The sequence below is a fragment of the Amborella trichopoda genome, chromosome 2 (genome assembly GCF_054954075.1).
Source record: "Amborella trichopoda isolate Santa Cruz 75 chromosome 2, AtrichopodaSantaCruz75HAP2 v2.0, whole genome shotgun sequence".
NCBI classification, from domain to species: domain Eukaryota; kingdom Viridiplantae; phylum Streptophyta; class Magnoliopsida; order Amborellales; family Amborellaceae; genus Amborella; species Amborella trichopoda.
In genome coordinates, this window is record NC_142337.1 from 51,612,337 (window position 1) to 51,618,678 (window position 6,342).

Consider the following 6,342-nt stretch of genomic DNA (forward strand, 5'->3'; position numbering starts at 1 on the left):
CTCTATTGTTATTTCAGTTCCCCCTTATATGTAAGCGCATAGTTCATGACCCCCTATAAATATCTGAGAATTCTTTTTACAGCTTTTCGATGCTCCTCTCCTGGATTACTTTAGAAACGGCTCACCAGACTCATGACGAAGGACAAGTTAGGCATTGTTCCCATTATGGCATACATAAGGGACTCAACTACGGTCCTGTATGACACTCTCTCCATGGCTCTTATATCCATGTCTTCAATAGGACACATCTTATTACTAAGCTTTGTCTTTTTGTCAATTGAGGTAGACATGAACTTACACATACTCATATCAAACTTTTCTATTATCCTCTTAGAGTAGGTTGCCTAGGAAAGTTGGATAGTCTTCCCTCTCTTGTTTCTTATTTTCTTGATGCCCAACACATATGAAGCTTCTCCAATATCCTTCATATCGAAGTGTTGTGTAAGGAAATTTTTTGTCTCTACTATTAGGGCAATTGAGCAACTAACAATTTCAGGCCATAAAGGGATTTATTAAGTTTGCATACTAGGTTATGTTTCTCTTTCTCTTCAAATCCCTCAGGTTGGGTCATGTAAATTTCTTCTTCTAAATCCCTATTTAGAAAGGCTGTTTTGACATCCATTTGATGAACCTCAAAGTCAAAATGGGCTGCTATAGCTATAAGGATTCGGATAGGTAGAAATTTGGCAGCAGGGGAAAAAGTTTCCTCATAATCTATCACTTCTTTCTGGGTGAAACCCTTTGCAACCAACCTAGCTTTGTATTTTTCTATTTTCCCTTCAGAGTTCAACTTTTTCTTGAAAATCCACTTACAACCAATGACTTTACGTTTTTGAGGTAAATGTATTAATTGCCACACATGGTTTTGATTAATGGTAGCATACTCATCTTTCATGGTTTCTACCCAGTATTCTTTTTCAGGATAGGTCAAGGCTTCATGGTGAGTTCTAAGTTCTGAATCTGGATCTTCCCTAACCTTATCAAAATGTTCTCCAAGGCAGATAAAATGTTCTAAGTAAAGAGGTGGTCTACTGACTCGATTACTTCGTCTTAGTTCAAGTAAAGGTTCACTTTCTATAGAGAGTTCAGATCAGGTTGGGTTGGTTTGGAAGTTTCAGGTTCAGGGTCTCGAACTACATCCTTGTTTTGGGCCTCCTCATAAATGTCGGCTTGTTTTCTACTCACTCTTGCGTCAAGGAACTCTTCCTCGAAGAAGTGAGTATCACGGCATTCAATAACTGCACTTGTTTCAAGGTTGTAGAAACGATACCCCTTACCATGATCTGAGTAACCAATGAAAATGGATTTGACAGTTTTGGGTTGGAATTTGGTTCTATTTTGATATGGGATAAAGACATGGGCTGAGCAACCCCAAACTTTTAGGTATTCGAGGGAGAGAGTACGACATGTGAAAATTTCGTGAGGAGTAAGTGTGACAGCTGTTGTGGGAGTCCGATTAAGGATGTAACATGTCATTAATACGACTTCTCCCCAAAACTCCAATGAGAGATTTACATGCTCCATCATACTGCTTACCATTTCCACTAAGGTCTTATTCCTTCTCTCAGCTACACTATTTTGTTCAGGAGTAAAAGACATGGTGTACTGACAGATGATCCCATTTTAAATGCACAATTATTTGAAAAGGTCAGATGAATTTTTTTCTTCTCTATCGGTTCTAAGGACTTTCATTTTTCAGGTTGGTTTGATTCTCTACCTGGGCTTTATATTCCTTGAATTTTTCTAAGGCTTCTGATTTTGCATGAATAAGGTACACATGACCATATCACAAGCGGTCATCTATAAAAAAGATAAAATATCTTTTTCCATTTTTGGTGGTAGATCCACATATGTCACTATGAATGATTTCCAATATGCTAGTAGCTCTTTTTGCCCTGGTGGTATTTTTCGTTATTAATTTTCTTTGCATGCAAGACTCGCATACTTTCAATAAATCTCCCTTATAATTTTGAAAAATCCCGTCCCTTTTTAATCTCTCCATTCGTTTGATATTAATGTGGCATAACCTCATATGCCATAAGGTAGCATTTAATTCTTTAGGGGACGAGACATAAACAACATTATCTTTTATTTCAATAGTAAATAGCATGTCTACAAGTCGTCTAGTCATGATCACATCTTTCCCCTTCTTGACCATCATTTACTCCCTAAATAAAGTGGTTATGAATCAAACCATAGATATCTTAAGAACCGAAACCAAGCACTTCTTCATATGAGGAGCATAAAGTGCTTGCTTTAGGATCAAGATGCTTCTACTCTTCAGTTTCAACTCAAAATCTCCAACTCCAAGTACACCAGTCTTCTGATTTCGTCCCATTTAAATACTATTGTCCTGGCCCTATGGGAGTAAAAGAACGGTAACCTTCCTTGGTATTTGTGACATGGGCCGTAGCCCTTGAGTCAAGACACCAAGAAGCTCCTTTGGGGTCAGCTAGCATGGACTCAAAAACCATATATGTCAATTCCTTGTCAGTTCCACCAGATTTGTTGAACCAACAACTATTGGCTATGTGGCACACCTTCTTGCAAATAAAACAAGTTCGAGTCTCTCTCTTTGCTCCCTTATTTCCAAAATCTCTTCTTTTGAAATATCTTTTCTTCTCAAAAGTATTTCTTCACTTTCCTTTCTTAAATTTAAAAGATGGTTGACATTTTACCATATGCACAACATCCCTTGGGGTTTGCCTTAAACTCCTCATTTCTTTTTCAAATTTGATGGTCTTGATGAGTTCTTCCAATTTTGGTGCCTTTCTTCTAGCAGAAATAAAAGATATAAAATTCTCCCATGAATTAGGAAGAAAATTCATTAAATAAATCACTTGCAAAGATTCATTAGGCTTCATGCCTGTATCTTCCAAACCTCTGACTAACGCACGAAACACTTGCACATGATCTGCAAACTTGGTACCTTCTACCATTTTTAAATCATTGTACCGTCTATAGCCATAGTTTGCTTCATGAGAGAGGGTTCAACATACTCTCTTTCAAGTTTATCAAAAATCTCACTTGCAGTATAGATTGACTCGTACTCAAAAGCATACGAGTCAGTCATGGCATTTAAAAGAATGTGTGTGCATTTCAAGTTCCTCTTCATCCAATTGGCGTACTCATATTTGATTATTTAAGATGAGTCGTCAGTTGGACGACGATGTCGGTCCTCAAAGAGTACCTCATACAAGTTTTCTTCATAGAGCATAAATTTGATTTTTCTTTTCCATGAAGCAAAGTTGGTCTTATCAAACCTTTCGATTTTCAGGATCTCAGAGATGAAGGTACGAACAACCATTATATTTCTATTCTCAAGCAAAAATAAGAAAAACTCCAAATGGCAATCAAGTAAAACCTTGCTTTGATCTCAATGAAAGAAAGACCAATGCGATCTTTTATCGGGGAAATACAAATTTTTTTTTTAATAATAATAACCACTTGTATTTTTTTTTTAACAAGATCACTCATAGATGGTCTTATTACAAACAATAGAAATTCCAAAATAAATAACACATCAATAAAATAAATCTCAACTACTTGATACCATTCATACAACCGAATATTGTGCTTGAGAATATGAAATAAAAAACAAGTAAGTATAAGATAAAGATGTCAGAGATTACCTCAACCGGGCTTCTTACACCCCACACCGAGTCACCACATCCAATGGCATGGATCTGCGGTCTAGCTTCAATCTCGAATCGGGAAAGCTGATTTCGATTAAACTATGAAACCACCTTTAATTCTTTACAAAACCCTAACCTCCAAAAATAACTTAGGCTTCCCTCTAATTTCTACGACCCTGAGTTTCTTCTTAGGTCTTGGGAGAAAAAGAGTAGTAGCTAGAGTTGGGGCGTGGCCCCCCCTTTGAAACTTTGGGATAGAGAGGGTTAGAGAGAGAAACTCAGAGGAGAGAGATTGTTATTATGTTAGAGATGGGAAATAACTCACCTATTTATAGAGAAAATAAGATCTAAGGTTTCTTCAGGGTTTCTCATAGCTTTCCTATTTCATGAGATTGAATATGTACCAATGTGACTTGTGGGGGGTGAGAGATCTGAGTCATCCATTCCATAGATGGACCATCAACATTATGGAAGGTGCTTGGACCATTACCTCCTTTCATTAAACCATTTTCCCATCAATATATTTAGATAAAATAGATATCATGCATTCCATAAAAATAGTATGATCATATCACATATTCCATAAGGATATGTCAAACATTATCAAGTAAATAAATACTACCAAAAATTTTAAACAAGATAAGGTCAATGCTTACCATCTATTCAAATTGACCATATCCCTTTTAAAGCATACTTATCATATTACAAAATGTGTCATGACCACTATATCCTTTCCAAGATTTGACCACATGCCTCAAATCAAAATTACCATAATCTTAAAGACCTTGATCACAAAGAAACAAGAAGAATCCAAAGGGTGGGGCGTGCCACCCCTTTGTGGCACATGTGGGCCCCCACCTACATGGCACATGGTGGGCCTATGTTCACTTTGGGCCCCCATGGAATTTTAAAAAAAATATTTTAAAATTAAATAAAATGGATTAATATATATTTGAATTTTTATAACTTTGTAAAATCAATAACTGTATTTATAAGTCCAAAAAATCATAATTAAAATATTGAGAGATTCATAAAAATTCAAATAATAAAACTAAAATCATTTCAATAATAAAATGAACATAATTAAATTAATATGATGGGAAAATGATCCATATGGTTTTAGGGATTCAATTTGTAATAACGGGGTACTCCGCCTTCAACTGTAGACTACAGACCACACTAGCTTTATCGAACTGACTTAGTATTTCTCATGACCCACAGTCCAAGCAGGGACTCATTAGCGGGTCACTAAAGTCGGGTCGATGAATCAAGGGGTCGCAATTCCAGTCTGTGGATTATAGGTCCTTCCCTTGAGACGAGTCAAGGTCACTACAACCTGATGCGACCATAACTCTATGGTGCATGGGGGTATCTCTCGCACATTCATACGCTTCACTCAAAGGTGGATATCTGGCTTTCCCGAACGATCTATCAATATGCATGACGTGTGATAGAACATGTATGAGGTTTTGGCCACCGTCTCAGTAGGCCTACCATCACACACAAAGGTCACACAGTCCCTCGGCTCTCTCATCTAGGTATAAGCTCCGACCTCATCAAGGCCTAACCCAAAACCCTCATCGGTTAATTCTTTATGCCCAGGTACCTTGGGTTTTCCAACTGACAGGCCTAAATCGATAAGCATAGCTCGGTATAAGCAAACATCATTTACTTAGTGTGGTCTTTAAGGGACCACACTCCCACTGAGTTTATGTTTCACTATAATAAAAGGATTTCAATATACCCTCATAAGGCATTTAAAGGCCACATAAACCCAACAGTATCTCTGTTGTTTTTTTTTTGCCATCCATCTCTCTCCTAACAATGTACCTCTCTCTTTGGAACCCATCTCTCTTCTCTCTCTACAAATAATCAATTTTACTAAATCTCTCTCTCTCAAATGTCTCTCTGCCTCTTTCTCTCTCTATACTACCAACCTATTTCACTAAATTTGTTCCATAGAACTTTTTTCAAAAATCAAAACTCCTAAATTAAGACAAAAAAATTGAATTAGAGATATCATTTTATTGTCATGAGTTATATTTTAAACTTCATTTTGAGTATAAAATGAATTTAATAGACAACTAACACTCACTATAAGACATGTTTTTAGTATTTATATGTTTTTGACAGAATAATAAAAAGCTATAATGCAAATGCTACTATTTAAAAAAAAATCTCAAAAACTAGATTTTTAAGAAATTATAATGATTTCTTGAAATTTTTATGAGGCTGCGACTTACCGATCCGGCCGATTCTCTGATCCAGATCCACCGATCCAACAGGTTTTCTGAGGTGGCCGCTCCAAGTCACCAATCTGTTTTTCTAAACCTTTCCCAAAGCATATGATCCAACGAGCCTGGTTCACTGGGACTTAAATAAACCAAGTTCATCCGGACCAACATTGTCGCAATGTAAGAACTATTAGGAGTATAGCATGAAAATATACAAGCCCCACCCTTCTCGATGGTTCAAGACAGCAATCCCATCTAAAGGAATGGGTATTCAAATCAACCTAGCTCATCCAATTAAAGGTTCAGTTTGGATGAATCGTCTATTTATAAATGATCACATTCTCTTTCCCACTTACTGTTAATCAAATGTTGAGTTTGCTCCAGGTAACCGCTGATTTTCTTCTCTGCTTATTTAGAAAAGGCTACAAAACGCTCGTCCACCAATTAGAATAGGCAAAAAAAAAAAGAAGAAA